We start from the raw sequence: 16,873 nt of genomic DNA, 5'->3' as shown, positions 1-16,873 counted from the left end.
TTGAAAATGGTCAGCATGCACATTTTCCATGTTGGCATTCATTTTGCACTCAAAAGAAAATATAAAGTCCCTGAATTCCATGCATAAGTCATTATAGTGTGGGAGGCTACGGAAAGTGGAAAAAACGCATAGATGCAGGCCAGAAAATTTCTGCTTTCATGGGCAAATTTGGGTTGTAATAGGGCGGTTCTGTTTTAGATGCTTTCTTTTCTTTATTTTTATCCAGTGTAGAAAGAGCAGGCTAACTTAAGAAATGCAAAGTGGTATTACTGTGTCATTCCTAAACCACATTTACATTTAAGTTGAGACTAAATTCTGAATTCGTTTCTTTTACTTAAAAGAAAATGAGTTTTATTAACTCCTTGGGGGACAGATTACATAAAAATTTTGCCCCTAGGACCTTATCATAATATTATTTCACTTAACCTTGACAAATAGGTAAGTGTTTTTATAATGTCAAAGGAAGATAGTTCAACAAGTTCTGAGGCCATGTAGTTGCGAGAAGAGATTGTAAATTAGGTAGATTGAACACAAAACATTAACTCCTGTCCTGCGAATCTAGGTTCTTTGGACATTTCCAAATCATTCTTGTGAATGTACAGTGTCTATATATTCTTAAGACATAAAATTTCATAATTATCATTGTGACTATCATCACTACATTTTGAGTGCTCATTCCATATCCTACAGTCTGATAGATTTTTAAAAAATTTCTCTCTCCAGACTTTCTTATTCACACTTCCTATTTAAATTCTATTTATAAGATTTATAGCTATAACCTGCCTCTACGATCTAAAGGCTGAAGAGTATTAACAAAAAGTAGTGTTGGATTATTATCAATTGCATCTGAGCATACTGACCTCATTTTCTAAATCATCTGAATTGACTGGAACCCATCCTATAGATGGAGAAGTCTTTGTAAAAGACCTGATTTTCCCCATCAGCCTCCTCAGCAGGCTGCTTTCCTTAAAATGATATTTCTAAATACTAGTTATTTTGCAAATTTCAATTTAATATTTTTTGTAATCTTTTTTGTGCAATTCCATTCAGAATGAGCTCAGCAGCTGAGGATTTGGATGAAGGATCTGGAAAAGTATAGGTCATTGCAGGGTGTTGATTTTATGAAGTGAATTTCCATGGGGATTTTTCACTTCTTAAATGCATGTGTTCAAACACCACTGCATTAATATTACAAGAGATTCTATGTACTTCTAATTATGTAACCATTTTGGAAAATGTTTGTAAAATGTCCAAATTTGCTTTTTGTGATATTAGTGCATAGGGTGTTTAGACACAATTAATTTCAGATTTATTATTTGAGCTAATTTTGTAACACTTAACCATTCCTTGACATAAGCATTTTATGCCATACAGTATTTTAAAGTTAATTGAAATTAAATATAATTTTTTTTATCATTTTAGAGAGAGGGAGAGAGCACGTGTAGGTTGGGGAGGCAGATGGGGGGAGGGAGGGGGAGAGAGAGAGAGAGAGAGAGAGAGAGAGAGAGAGAGAGAGAGAGAGAGAGAAATCCAAGCAGGCTCCACACTCACAGTGGAGCCCGATGTGGGGCTTGATCCCATGGCCCTGAGATCATGACCTGAGCAAAAATTGGGAGTCAGACACTCAACCAACTGAGCCATCCAGGTGCCCTGAAATTAAACATTATTACACTAAACAATAACAACAATTGGAGACCTTCTAGTTTGAGAATCACTGACCTATATCTGATATCAAATGACCATGTTCTCCTTTGTACCTGCTTCTGAAATAAACACATACTATGTATTTTGGCCTGGCAATTGTCCTTAGAAAAGAAGAACCTGATGATAATCACCATTGCTCATTCTATAGCCTGAGAGAAGGTGATGCAAATAAGGCACTTGTATCTGAAATCAAGGGTGCAGCATTGAGGAGCTGACAGCAAAGCTACCTGGACAAGTCTTCAATACCTGTTTATTTACTGCCCAGGGGCCACAGACACCCCGCTAAACATTGAGAATATAAACCTAAATAATATATTCTACCTTTCCTAAAGGAACTTAACAATTTTATGGAAGAAACTCACGTAAAGAAAAAAAAAAAAATAAGTCCTCTCATGGCCACAGATACCATGTAAAGTTTAACATAAAACAGAAGGTCATCAGTTTCTCCCTCCCTGTGTGCCTGCCTTCCTTCCTTCCTTCCTTCCTTCCTTCCTTCCTTCCTTCCTTCCTTCCTTCCCTCTTCCCTCCCTCCCTCCCTTTCCTGTCCCTTCCTCCCTCCCTCCCTCCTTTCCTCCCTTCCTCCTTTTTCCCTTCCTTCCTCCTCTCTTTTCTTCCTCCCTCCCTCACTTCTTCCCTTCCTTCCTTCCTTATAAATAGTGAGTGGTATGGGGATGGTGTAAATGTTGGATAGGGCTTCTAGAGGAGAAAACTAGAGGAATAAGGCCCTCTGTAGCAAATTTCCTGCCTCCACAACATCCAGATCAAATGGGAGCTGAGGTTCAGAGTTTCACTATTCTAGAATCACCTCCTTCAGAAAGATAGCAGGGGCGACAATAAACTCCAGAGAATTACTAACAACTTGAAAACCCATTTGTCATCTTGGAGGGGAACCACATTTCTCAGGTGCATTCAGAGAAAATTGAGGGGAGAGATTTAACAAATTTGTTTTCAGAAAATTTTGCAGACCCAGGTCTTCAGACACAAGGGAATTCATAAAGTATGCAGTACTACAAGGAATAAAAATAGGCCACAGCAGAAAACATTATTGTGAAATTTCAGAGCTTTAGAGTTAAGCAAATGCACATACATGTTATCAGAGAGAGAAAAGAGATTATATATTATGTATTGGGAATCTCGGTGGTGTTGGATTTCTTAATAGAAAAACTGGAAACAAGACAGGCAAATATATCTTCAAAATTCTGATGAGAAATTATTTCTACCATAAAATTATATGAGGAGACTTAAAATATGTCCCCCCTCTTCTCAAGAAGCTACTGTAGGGATAGTTCCACCTAAAGAAGAGAATAAATAAAGTGGAAAAGACACGGCAACAAGGGAGTCAGAAATTCAACACAAAGATCAGGGAATGGAATTTTCAGGATGAAATTTATGTAGCAGGCCTAGCAAGCAATCATTTCAAATAAATCCCAAAGTTCTCTACAAGAGATGACTCTAAGGAAAAAACATGGATATAATACATTATATGAGGTATGTGACCACATTGAGAGGGTTTTATAATAAAGTCAGGCAATTTAGGTGGAAGAATTAGTAATAATTACATAGAAAACTAGAAAAATCAGTTATTACCTCCAGGAAAAAGAGATTTAAAAGAAAAGAAATATAGTACACTACTTGGCTTAGCAGTGATTTTTTTGTGTGGCCAAAATAATGCAAGTAGTAAATACTGACTTAATAAAAAATTATGAAAGCAACTATTTTTTGAAACATAGCATTTTTGTAGGGGATGGGGTTAGAGATGCTGGGAAGAATAGTCTCGGAGAGCTAACTCTTTATTTCCCAAAATAGGAACTTAATAGATAATGTCTAAAATGGAAAAAAGAAATTGTATAATCATGTTGTTTAGAAATATGGAGGTAATAGGAGAAACAGCTAAAAACAAACTGTGATGATTCGATGTGTTATTTGCTTGAAATAAAGAAAAATTTCTGAATCTCATAAAGCATGTTAAATAATAATCTAAATTTAATCTAAATTTTAATATGTTCTAGAGCAGTGATTTTTTAAAAATTTTTAAATGTTTATATTTTAGAGAGAGAGAGAGAGAGAGAGAGAGAGAGAGAGAACGTGAACGGGGGAGGGGCAGGGGGGGAGGGGGACAGAAGATCCTAAGTGGGCTCTCTGCTGACAGCAGAAAGCCTGATGCAGGGCTCGAACTCACAAACCATGAGATCACGACCTGAGCAGAAGTCGAACGCTTAACCAACTGAGCCACCCAGGTGACCCAACATTTGTTTATTTTTGAGAGAAAGACAGATACAGTGGGAGCAGGAGAGGGGTAGAGAGGCAGACACAAAATCCAAGGCAGGCTCCAGGCTCTGAGATGTCAGCACAGAGCCCAATGTGGGGCTCAAACCCATGAACCACGAGATCATGACCTGAGCTGAAGTCAGACGCTTAACGAACTGAGCCACCTAGGCGCCTCGAGAGCAGTGATTTTAAGATTGAGTTGATAGGTAAATATGATTGCAGTTCCTCTACAACACATCCAATAGGGCCAAACTATTCCCTGTATTCCCTTTCCCACTCACAATACTACCCCCTCACAATAACACATATACCTTTTTTCATTCCTTTAGCACAATAAAGGTGCCAGTTTGGGTATTTATTTTGGGCCAATAATGTCACGTAGTTTTCTATAAGATTCTTAGGTGGTATTTTTTTAATGGCCTTCTTCCTCCTTTGTCTCTCTCTCTCTCTCTCTCTCTCTCTCTATATATATATATATATATATATATATATATATTATTTTTTTTTTTTTAGAGAGAGACAGAGTGCAACAGGGGAGGGCAGAGAGAAAGGAAGACACAGAATCCAAAGCAGGCTCCAGGCTCTAAGATGTCAGCACAGAGCCTGATGCGGGGCTCGAACTCAAACCATGAGATCATGACCTGAGCCCAAATCGGATGCTTAACTGACTGAGCCACCCAGGCGCTCCCTCCTTTGACCCTTTTAGGAACTTATGCCATTCAGGACAAATATTCTTGGTAATCCTCTTAGCTATAGCTCTCTAAAATGTTATCTGAACAGAAGTTTTAAGATACAGAAAACAAGAAGCCCCCGGGTGGCTCAGTTGGTTAAGTGTTCAACTCTTGATCTTGGGTCAGGTCATGATCTCAAGGTTCATGAGTTCTAGCCCCACATCCAGCTCTGTGCTGACAGCATGGAGCCTGCTTGGGATACTCTCTCTCTCTCTCTCTCTCTCTCTCTCTCTCTCTCTCTTTCTGCCCCTGCCCCACTTGTGCATGCATGCACGCTCTCTCTCTCTCAAAATAAATAAAAAACATTTAACAAATCTTTAAAATTAAAAATTAAAAAATAAGATATAGAAAATAAGCTGTACATAACCTGAACTAAGTAACTGCATATGAAAAGAGGAATTCTTCATTACACTATTTTGCAACTTCTCCTGGACATCTCATTCATAGTACTTAGAAAATGACAACTTTCCTGATTCAACCCCTTAAATGTGGGTATCTCATTTTATCCTTTCAGAAACAAATGACGTATATAGACATAAATATATACACACATATAAATAAAAATTTGAAAATTTTAAAATGTATGTATGCATACACACACACACATATGCATGCACACATGATTGACTTCCGGGTCATCTTTAAATACCTTCACACAGATTCTATGTATTTACTAGAAACTAAAGACATAACACTACTGCCACTTTCTCTTTATTTTTCTACTTTTTCTTTAGATGTCCACAGTTGCTTCTGATTTCCCTTAGGGTCTTTCATATTAATTACTTACCCCATGTTAAATTGTAGGTCATGTTGTCCTCCGAGTACTTTTTTTAAAGCATATATAAGAGTAATATCTACCATATAGCATATTCTCAGCCATTGTGGGAAAGAAGAGAAGAAATGAGGGGAATACTCTCCTTTTAATTAAAAGTAGTTTCAACTCTCTAAAATGTACTCTTTAAAGATAAAGAGCGCATCTGAACCAAGAAAAGAACATTGCTACATTGACCTACTTTGTTGCTAATATAAGGGTCAGGTCTGTGAAATGGAGTCACTGGGAATCTGAAGATCCTATCACGATATCAAATCTTCATGTCTCTGAGCCTACTTTCAGGGAGTCACATTTGCAACTAGTAAATGCCCCCAAACCACTTACAAACTGAATCAGACAATTAGAACAGAAGCAACAACACAGACATGATCACAACTTAATAGAGTTTTTCACTTGTAGGCTCATTAATGTCAAAGTAAATATTGATTACAGTGAGAATTTGCAGAGGCCAAAACGAAATTCATTTTCTTGATGAGGCTGTCAAGGAACAAATTACCTAGCAAACCAAGTGGTGCACATTTGGGCATCTTCCTACTGCTCTCCAACTCAATGATAACATGAAGAGCAATGCTTTTCATTGCCAAACTGATGTCTCATATTCAAGACGCTTAGGAGCAGTAAGAAAGCGTAGGCAGATATGACTCTTCTTAATTCCTTCATGTAAATGCATGAACAAAAAGCCAAAAAAGATACCACGTTTTAAAAAAGCATTTCTATGACTCTAGTCAGGGGTTGGGGTAGCCAGATTTTAGTAAAAGATAATTAGCGCTTTTCCTTTAAAATATTCATTCTGTCTGATCCAAATCTGACAGGGCTAGTAATAGACTGTGGGAGAGAGAGATCTTTAATAATATGATGTGTGAATTTATCTCCATATGATTGGATGCAGACTTTCTTTCTTGAGTAGCAATCTGTGTCCCAATTCTTCACAAAATCATTATCCATCTACTTCCACATATTTTGTCAGATGTTGGAATTTACTCATTATGCCTCTTAGCTGTTTGTGGAAAACAAACTCGTATTGAAACTCTTTATTGGTAAATTGCTTCATGAAGCTTAAAATATTATATATGAGAGAGCTACCATGCATTTAGGCTGTCTAGATATCATAAAAAATAGTACATTATAAAATAAACCACCTATAATGAACCACGCCAGCGGAATAAGTAGTACATTCCTTTTTCCCAAAGACACATCCAAGCTTCCATCAGTTTTGGGCTTTAGAAGAAAACTGAAGAAGCAGGTACCCAATTTAAAAATATTCTTTTAATATTGACCTATTTTTCATGTGTATCCTGAGCTTGGAAAATTTTTTCTTATTCTTAGCTTTCAGGGGCCAAAGATTCCAGGAGTTAAGTAAATGTGAAAATTAACTCTGTCAATTCACTAGAAGTCAGTCCATCATTTAAAAAAAAGCAGATTTCTAAAATTATAAATTATTATTCCTGTTGTGCCCTATTTTTACCTTCAGGTTCCTGCTATGTAATGCAGCCTCAGTCATTTCTTTCCTTCCTTTCCTTCCTTCCTTCCTTCCTTCCTTCCTTCCTTCCTTCCTTCCTTCCTTCCTTCCTCCCTTCCCCTTCCCCTTCTTTCTTCCTCCCTCCCTCCCTCCCTCTCTCCTTCCTTCCTTCCTTCCTTCCTTCCTTCCTTCCTTCCTTCCTTCCTTCCTTCCTTTCTTTTCTTTTTTTCCTTCCTTCCTTCCTTCCTTCCTTCCTTCCTTCCTTCCTTCCTTCCTTTCTTTCCTTTCTTTCTTTTTTCCTTCCTTCCTTCCTTCCTTCCTTTCTTTCCTTTCTTTCTTTTTTCCTTCCTTCCTTCCTTCCTTCCTTCCTTCCTTCCTTCCTCCCTCCCTCCCTCCCTCCCTCCCTCACTCTTTCTTTCTTTCTTTCTTTCTTTCTTTCTTTCTTTCTTTCTTTCTTTCTTTCTTTCTTTCTTTCTTTCTTTCTTTCTTTCTTTCTTTCTTTCTTTCTTTCTTTCTTTCTTTCTTTCTTTCTTTCTTTCTTTCTTTCTTTCTTTCTTTCTTTCTTTCTTTCTTTCTTTCTTTCTTTCTTTCTTTCTTTCTTTCTTTCTTTCTTTCTTTCTTTCTTTCTTTCTTTCTTTCGCAGGGAGGGGCCCAGATACTGGCAGAGTGTGACTTACTACCACTTTAGGGCTCAGGTCAGCCAGGTCTGCTGATTCTCTTAATGTTTTCTTAAGTAACCCACAGGCAATTTGAGGAAATCGTGGAATACTTCATAATATTTTCCTGATATCACTGAGACCTTTTTGAGGATAACTGGTTTCCAAATGATCCCAGAATTAGGAAGATAAAAACAGAGAGGGAGGCAAACCGTAAGAGACTCTTAAACACAGAGAACTGAGGGTTGCTGGAGGGGTGTTGGGGGGGGGGATGGGCTAAATGGGTGATGGGCATTAAGAAGGGCATTTCTTGGGATGAGCACTGGGTGTTATTTGTAAGTGATGAATCACTAAATTCTGCATCTGAAACCATTATTACATTATATGGCAACTAACTTAGATTTAAATAAAATTTAAAAAATAATACATCATGGGGAATAATATTGCATCATGGATGCAGTATTTTCTAGATACATGTATTCTCTTTAGATTTGCCTATTTTTCAAAAGTACACAGTTTTCTCATTGATAGTGTTCCATCATATGCAGAATCCTTTGAGCATCTAGAACTATACCATATCTTAGATGTCTCTGCAAATAAATTAATGAATAATTAATCATTTGTTTTTGATATTTTTTTTTCTACAGAATCCCTTATAACCAAAAAAGAGAGCCTTTGCTCTGAACTTGTTTCTGCTGCGATTTTTCATGCAATAGGAAATATCTTAGAGTTAAATTTGATATCAAGAGCTTGGCTGCTATTTTTTTTTTTTTTGAATGGCAAAACAACATTTCTGTTCACCAAGGGACATGGATTATAAAGCTTTATCATCAGCATGGTGAGATGTGTCTTTGCTTTAAGTGGCCACTTTCTATTTTTAGCTTTGCTATCATTTCTAAGAACCCTCTAACGGTAGACACAGTAATCGCTCACTGTAAATAAGAGATATGGCTACATCGACACAGGTGCTTAGATTGCTAGGTGACAACAGGAGACTGAGATGGCATTCATTCAAATAAGTATGATTTCCATGGAAATCAGGAACATGAAATCATTGGGAATTTAGCTACTTCTGTTACGTCATATCCTGGCAGGGGTTGCCGCCTCTGATGTCAACTTTCCCGTCTGTATTTAATATGTACAATTCTCTTTTTTTTTTTAATTTTTTTTTCAACATTTATTTATTTTTGGGACAGAGAGAGACAGAGCATGAACGGGGGAGGGGCAGAGAGAGAGGGAGACACAGAATCGGAAACAGGCTGCAGGCTCTGAGCCATCAGCCCAGAGCCTGACGCGGGGCTCGAACTCACGGACTGCGAGATAGTGACCTGGCTGAAGTCGGACGCTTAACCGACTGCGCCACCCAGGCGCCCCTGTACAATTCTCATTTTATTTTGTCACCTATGTACAGTTGAACTTGTTTTTATTATCAAATGTTTGTTGGATACAGAATAGCAGGTGCATCGAAAACTTCTGATGGTCACTATAATAGTAACAGTAAAAAAAAGACTCCCACTTCCTAAGCATTTACTATGGGTCAGGTACTGTCCTTACACTATGTCCCTTGGCAATAACACGCACAAACACTCTAGGAAGTCGTTGCTGTCATTGCCCTAATTTTATAGGGAGGAATTTTGGCAGGCTTCAGTCACTAGCTCAAGGTCAAATGCCTATCGGTGGGCAGAAGTTATTATTTCCATTTTTTTTTTGTGAAGGCAATATGGTTAAAGAACCATTTCTTTTTCTTGGTGATTGAGTTACCTAAATGTGTTCTTCAGTTTTCTCACTTGTGTAATGGGAATAATGAAAAATTGTTGAGGGTTAAATAATAAAATTAAGCTAAAATAATAATACAAAGTTAATGATATATGTAGAACACTTAACCCATTGCATACTGCAAGAACTCACTAGATGTTACGGGACGTAATGATGATACTAATGATGATGATGACGATGACGACTCCTTAATTTTTGATTGACCTTAGCTGCAGAATCCATGGCTGAGTATGAGCTGGAACTATCCCTTGCATTCCCATGCTATTTCAATATAGATGAGCAACTTGGCCAAAACGTGAAACACCATGAGTCTTTCTTTCTTGACTAGTTGACCTATGCTTTTTTAAACAAAGATTTATTTAAATCTTTTAAACAAAGATTTGCACTGTGTGCAAAACTATTTGCCCATATAAAATCTCATGTGATGCTCAACATGACCCAGTGATATAAGTGTTTTCATTCTCTGCCACATTTTACTAATAAACAGCAGAAACTCAAAGTAGTTATGGGATGTGCTACAAATCACAGAACATCAAGTGGCAAAGATGCAAATTAGAGCCAGTTTTCTGACTCTGCCCATGAGCTTTTCAGTTCTCCACCCCATTTAAATAGTGGAAAATGCACTAGTGCTCTGTCACTGGCTTCATGTAACTTTTCATTTTAAACTACTTCTGGATGCTCACGCTTCCTTCTGGTTTCTAATGAATTTGTAATGTCATCTTATGAGAATGTTGTTAACCTTTGGCCTCAGGCTCTGATGATTCTTGACAACCTCTTATTTTTCCTCCCCTGTAAAAATTATTCTATCATCACAGGATGTCTGGAAAATAAAAAAAAAAGTCCCACAATTCCCATTCTTTATCACTGGTGTTTCTTTCCTTTCTTTCCTTGTTCCTTCCTATTTATTCACAAATATTTATTGACAAATAGGTATGGACACCATATGTTAAGTATTTTGTTAATTGCTGAGAATAAAAAGAAACATTAATTGAATTTCTAAACTTGCTTTGATCTTCCTACTTCCTTTCTCTCTCATTTCCATTACAGAACTTATTTTCCCTTTGAATTCCTTCAATTGTATTGCTAAAATACTTTGTTAATTCATTCATATACAAAACATTTTTTACACATATAACTAATACAATTTTTCCTGCCCATCTATCTTAATTAATGAGAACAATCATATGCATGCTGTTTAAATTTTCTCCCCCCCACCTTTTTTTTGCAGAGGAGTCCTTATTTATTCAACTTGACTTATATACTCTATAATCTACTGAATCAAAATCAACAATCTCTTTTTAAAAGTGGTCTCAAGGTCCACACTTTACCTTTATTCCGTTTAATTTAACTAAAAACTAAGTCCATCTATGTCTCAAAACTCTAAGAACTGACTACCAATTTAATGCCAAAAGGGAACCATGGAAATAAAAGTTGCATTCCTATAACCACACCAAAGTCAGTCTGGAGTTGGACTTCTTTGTAAACTTGTTTGGTTAAAGTTGTAGGCATATGGGGCTTACTGTTCACATGGGGGAGGAAGGTACAACAGTCATGCCAACTCCTTCAAATCCAGAGGTTTTTACTTTTTCCTCACCCTCTTTAAATTCTCATGTACAATTATTGACATTTCTCTATTTTGATAATAAAATTCTCCGATCCAGGACTAGGTCATCTCTTCGGAAACCTGTTGTACTGTAATGATTTCTACAGAGAGATTCTCATTGTAAGATAATACACCATTCATTTTCCAAGAAGAAACACGTAAGAGAAAAATAAAAGATTAATTTAAAACGTCCCCAATTTAAACTTGTTTAAAGCCAGTAAGACCCAATCCTCTATGAGTGAGATGAAAGCTTACCTAAGGTCTTTGTAGCGAGGTGGATGCTGTGGGCAGGTTTAAATGGGGTCAGGAAAATCGGCCTTTTAAATTATAATATCCTTAAGAAAAATATAAACTGATGCATTCTTTTTTGCTAGGCTCCCTGCTAATCATGCAGTCAGTTGTATAAGCTACTGCTTTACTGAATTTATTCCTCATTCCAATGATGTGCAGTACGGTGACACCAAAAGTGTTGAATGGCGTATCTTTGAAGTGTAATAACATCAGGAAATTCGATCTGGTTCGTAAAAATGGAAAAGAAAGGATCAGGACACACATTCCCTCCAAGAAATGGCATGTAGTAGAAATGACATATATTAGTTTTATAAGAAAGTTTCTTGCCTTGGAGAGTGCAGTGTTCAGCATGCATGGCACCATATACTGTCACATATGAAGTATGATACAGCTTAAGTAGCCAACTCTCTCATTTCACACTGCCCTGCTCAGACACTTATTTATATACTGTAAGAAATTCTACATTCTACAACTAAAGGACCTTGTAGAAGGCTCAGAGGAGATGTATGAACCAATTAAAGGATTGAAAATAAGCCATACAAGGCAAGATGAAAGCAAGTGGGCTTTATTTGGCCCACAAACGTACACTTATGTTTTCATATGTCCATTTAGGTTTTCCACGTTTCCACAGAGGAAAAACCCATAAAACTGGAAATAGGCTACAGCAATAGAGATTTAGGTTAGATAAAAGAAAGAATGTCTGGGTGCATGAGGTCCTTAGACCGGTTCTGATGTGGGGAATAAAAGCCCTGATCATTGCTGGTTGGGATAGATTTGTTATGATACTATTTGAATACGAGGACATGAATCGGACAACTCCTTCCTAGCCCTATGCTTTTAAGAAACATCAGTTTAATATTAGTATAATTATTAGCATATGGATTTTCTTAGCATAAATAGGAAATATAACAAAATTGTCACCAACAAGTTACTCCATTGAAGGGTTAAAGGCATAAAAACTTTTGCATTTGAGACAAGTTCATTACTTAGTGAATTTGATTCTTTTTTTTTTTTAAGCCATGATTTTTTCCCCCTCCCGGGTGGCAGTTTTAGGACTTTTTTATTTTTTAAAGAGGTGCTATAAGATTCTGTCTAAAAGTAGCCTTCTACTGGACATATTTCATACTTCACTCTGCATAATTATTATTACTTGAGAAGGTGATGTAGTGTAAAGATATCTGAATTACGAAGCAGGGTTCCTCTGTTATCTCTTCCACTAGCTTGCAATATGACCTTGGACAGGTCATGTTTGAATGTCATTCCTCAGCTGCCTTGTGGAAACCTCAGGACAGTGCTTCAAGAAGTGATCTCTTATGAGATCTTTCCTTCCTTGAAATTCTTTTGGATTAGGAATTCAAATTGTGAATTATTAAGAATTATGAAATCTTTTCAATTATGAAATCATAATTTAGGTAAGTCAGCATTTTATTTTTAACATGCTTAACAATAGATTTTTGTAATACTTAAAGGTAATAACACATCTTAATTTGTTAATGAATAGTTAAAATTCACCAAGATAATTCATTCTAGCATAGAATTCAGTAAGTTAGCTAATGCAACAAATGGTCACCTTGTACTGCGTGAAAGTTTAGAATTAAAACACTTGATTTCTTATGATCCAACTGTCAAATGGCTCTCATCTTTCATTTGTTACGTTTGGTGGTCATTTAATTGATTTGGAGATACGCCTGAATATTTATTCCCTTCACATGCCATCCCACATTGTTTCTTTAAAATAATTATTTTCATTTTTCAATCTTTGGAAATATAAATGTAACAGGATGCTATGCATTGCAAGTCCATTTTATTTCAGTCATTGCTAGATTTCTTACTTCATATAGTACAGGCTTAAACATTTAAGATACCTTAAAGAGACTACAGCCCCACAGAAATCTAATTTTATGATTATATGAATTATGAATACATGAATACATGCTTGGTTTTTCATATGACTGTAGTGATTTCCAGCTGCCTTAAAATGATAATAGCGAATGTCATTGTCATTCAGATTTATTTTAATTATTCACAAATATTCACACAAATATGACCTAGGCAGTGAATCTAGGAAAGTCCTTATAAACTAAGCCCAACTCTAACATTTAAAGTGTTTGAAAGTCAGATTAAATACTATTTAGGATAGAAATAATTTTTGAAGTTTCGTGTGTTTACCTGTTTCTTAATGAAACATTTAAGTTGTACACTAACAGCTTGAGCTGTGGTTGAGACCGGTTTGGGGAACTACTGAGGAGTCTAATCTTAATATGTTTACATGCCACAGAATATTCTCTGGAGATACATCATCAAGAAAAGTCAGTCTGGTGCTATCTACTCTCCCTGTTGGCAAAAGAAGGGGAAGATAAAAAGAAATCATTTACCCCTCACACTTAAGTGTGAGAATATGTATTTGTTTTGCATTATGCCATCTAACAGGAAACCTGGTCTTATTCATCAAAAAGTCAAGAGAAAGAGGGATTCAAATAAACTCTTCGTTCATGGAGGAAGAGAGTAAAATCTCTGTGGAGCCCGTTTTAGAATTGACATTGTGCTAAAACAGTTTGACTCACAGTTCCTCCTCACTAAACATTTTCCACTTCTAACTTCACAGCTGAGCTCCACAACTTAGGAAATCACCACTCAGTGCAAGATGCTAGCCTTTCTGTCAAACTTTCTGCCTCTTCAAAGATTGCCTCGACATACAAAGACAGAGAGTCCACAGCGTCTTACCTAGACAGCGAGGAGCTGAAACGCCCAGGCATGACATTGTTCAACGCTCAGGCTAGCCAAGAAGTCCGTCCCCGTTAGTTCCTCCAAAATATAAGTTCACGTTTTCGTGGTTGAGATCATGGCTCTATTCTAAGCAGTTTTACGCAGTGTGTGATTCTAACAAAAACACCCTCTGCAGCTGGAGGGAGCCGCAGTTAAAGCAGGAGTCTGTCAAGGCGTTCCTAGTGACTTCTGTCCACTAAATTCAGACTGATGTTTTGCGAAAGGGGCCTCCACAAGCAGGCCCAGATTGCCTGGGAAGCATTTCCTGCCTCTGAGCAGTGCATGTGAGAAAGAGTGCACGAAGCAGAGGGAGGGGGGCCGAGCACAGCCCGCCTGGGCGTTTTAGGAGTTCTGATTTTACACAGAACTGAAGTGAGTTTGTCAAAGCTCTTGAGGTGATTAGCTGGAGAGTCATAAAGTCGTAGAGCTTTCTCTATCCCACACTGCTGATGAATAAAAAAAAAAAAAAAAAGGAAAGAAAACAGATTTTTCCTTCCTCTACAGCATTTCCACTATATTAAATGCATGTGCACAACTTAATCCAAATACCTTTGCCGTTCTCCTCTCAGAAGATCTCTTAGGAGAGCAAGATGAATTTAGGTGTTTTAAAAACGGTAATCCCCTAAACGCAAAAGTTTTTTTTTCTTTTTCTTTTTTTTTTTTTAACCCTACTTACAAGTTAAAATGCTACAGCCCTGCATACTGTACCTGACAAGGTCTGTGAGGATAATCCCGAGAAGCCAGGAGATAGAACGTTGCCTTCAAACCTCTCCAATCCCAGGAATCCTTCACAGAATTAAAGTAGTTTCTGTCATGGCACATGCAGCTTTACCTCCAGTCAGAATCCTCCAGTTACACAAGCGCAGGGCTGGGAGAGCAGGAGACAGACTCCATCTTGATCCCATTACAGTCTTGCTGACATTAAGTACTTGCAAGTTCTTCCATCCAGCATGACAGAGTCCCTGAATCACATCTCCAGAGCAGCTCACGGTATCTGCACCCTTCGTCCGACACAAATTTTGTGAACTATCATCTGTTTATCTTTTCTGCTTTCTTGTGCCTCCACTGAATGACTTCCTCCTAGCCGCTTCAGGCTGGGAACTTGGACTACCATTTGGTTTTGATTAAAACCAGACAGCCAACTCTGGAGAATTTAGGGAATAAGCTAATGGAAACTGCAAATATGGCTTTAATTAGTGCATCAATTAATAATAGATGTTAGCTCGTCTTATAATAAGATGACACAAATATCAACGCAGAGGAAGCTCAAGTCCTTTCAGGAAAGAAGTTATACCAATTCTCATTCCTTTATGACCCAGAATTCTCTTTAGGGAAAGTGGAAGGAAAGGAGAGGGATGTGGCCTTAGGACATCCAGGTTGTGCAGAGGCCAGTGGAGCCGCTTTGTTGTTTATACCAGAGAAACAGGAAACAGTATCTCTGAGTTTAATTATCTTGCTTGGTTGAAATTGCTCTGTAATGTCTCCCTTCTACTTTATTTACAATAAGTGGATTCTCTTGTTATTTATGACCTAAGCATTTTTTTTTTTCCTGTGACTAGTGATTACATCAATCTGATTATTGGGTCTACGTGCAGCTTACAAATTTCTAGAGATTTCCCGTAATGGGAATTATGCGAACAAATCCAATTTCAATATGATAAATGAATAACATATAGAAAGGTACAAGAAACACTAAACTTTTTAGCCTTAAGAGTCACCCTGTGCGTCTCTGACATTGTAAGTAGTTTTCACTGCTGGCTTCTGTTTCAGTTGGCTCTAACTTTTATAAAGACTGACAGATAACTAGATATCACAACGGCCATCTTTTTAGTATCCCCAGAGATAGTGGGTAGCTGATAACCTGAAGAAGTATGATGAGATAGCTACGATTTCTTTTCTTACTGGATAGATAACTAAAATCTCTCAGAAGTAATGCAAATCATGGACTATTAGAGAAATATGAAATAGCAAGACAAAAAGACTGCATATGAATTTAAAGATGAGAAGCATTCAAGTAAAAACATGTGGGCAGAAAAGCAAGTGTTAGAAGTTTATAGAAAAACATGAGCGATTTAAAAAATGAGCATTTAGATTCCTTTAATGCAACCTTCAACTACATGGCAAGAAGGAAGTCCATAATTTCATAAATCCTTTGAAGACTTACTATATTCATATTGAAAATACTTCCACTGAAACTATGCCCATTTACTGTTCCCAATAATCTTTTTGTGTGCTCTTATTTTTTTTAAGTTTATTTATTTTTGAGCGACAGACACACACACACACACACACACACACACACAGCACTAGCGGGGGAAGGACAGAGAGAGAGAGAGGGAGACATAGAATCTGAAGTGGGCTCCACACTGTCAGCACAGAGCCTGATATGGGGCTCGAACTCACAAAGCCCGAGATCATGACCTGAGCCGAAGTTGGAAGCTTAACCAGTGGAGCCACCCAGGCGCCCCCGTGTGTGCTCTTATTTTTCTTTTAAATATAAAGCATTGGAAATTTGTGGAATTATTTTTCTCAGAATCACATGATGAAAAGTGAGCAAGTGCACACCACAACTCAGATTTTCTGACTCCAGATTTTGTGTCTTTTCCATCCTCGGAGAGTTCCACTGCCTGTCTTGACTCACACTTACTTGCTGTATGAAATTAGGAAGACTGAAACTTTCTGAGTTTCAGATCCCCCTTTAAAAATAGAGACAGCCCTACATAACTCACAGATTGGAACACAGGATTCGCTTTATATACACATATATTTATAAATTTATATTTATTT

General features: G+C 37.3%; 1 protein-coding gene and 2 long non-coding RNA genes across 19 annotated transcripts in view; 2 read left to right on the top strand and 1 right to left on the bottom strand.

Moving 5' to 3' along the window:
- Positions 1–16,873, bottom strand: part of DLC1 (DLC1 Rho GTPase activating protein) — a 484,735-nt gene that overhangs the window by 408,861 nt on the left and 59,001 nt on the right. For 3 of the 14 annotated variants that reach the window (XM_019828346.3, XM_045055300.1, XM_045055301.1), the window contains exons 1-2: positions 14,045–14,533; positions 11,285–11,543 (exon numbers count right to left, since the gene is read on the bottom strand). The exons of 1 other annotated variant lie outside the window; for it this stretch is intronic. The gene's annotated coding sequence lies outside the window, so the exon portion shown is untranslated. Of the gene's footprint in view, positions 1–11,284; positions 11,544–14,044; positions 14,534–14,794; positions 15,290–16,873 lie in introns of those variants that run through there. 10 more of the 14 variants (XM_045055304.1, XM_045055305.1, XM_019828336.3 and 7 more) reach the window with 9 other exon arrangements.
- LOC109498755 overlaps positions 1–16,873 on the top strand; it is a 47,523-nt gene that overhangs the window by 18,338 nt on the left and 12,312 nt on the right. For 2 of the 4 annotated variants that reach the window (XR_006596362.1, XR_002155645.3), the window contains exon 4: positions 8,298–8,899. The exons of 1 other annotated variant lie outside the window; for it this stretch is intronic. This is a non-coding gene — a long non-coding RNA (uncharacterized LOC109498755). Of the gene's footprint in view, positions 1–6,725; positions 6,786–8,297; positions 8,900–16,873 lie in introns of those variants that run through there. One more of the 4 variants, XR_006596364.1, reaches the window with a different exon arrangement.
- Positions 11,543–16,355, top strand: LOC123384790. Its single transcript, XR_006596366.1, has 2 exons — positions 11,543–12,732; positions 13,926–16,355. It is a non-coding gene; the product is annotated as an uncharacterized LOC123384790 (long non-coding RNA).

The sequence above is a fragment of the Felis catus genome, chromosome B1 (genome assembly GCF_018350175.1).
Source record: "Felis catus isolate Fca126 chromosome B1, F.catus_Fca126_mat1.0, whole genome shotgun sequence".
Lineage (NCBI taxonomy): Eukaryota > Metazoa > Chordata > Mammalia > Carnivora > Felidae > Felis > Felis catus.
Note: the sequence above shows the minus strand (reverse complement) of the source record. Positions and strands in the feature narration are given on the sequence as shown.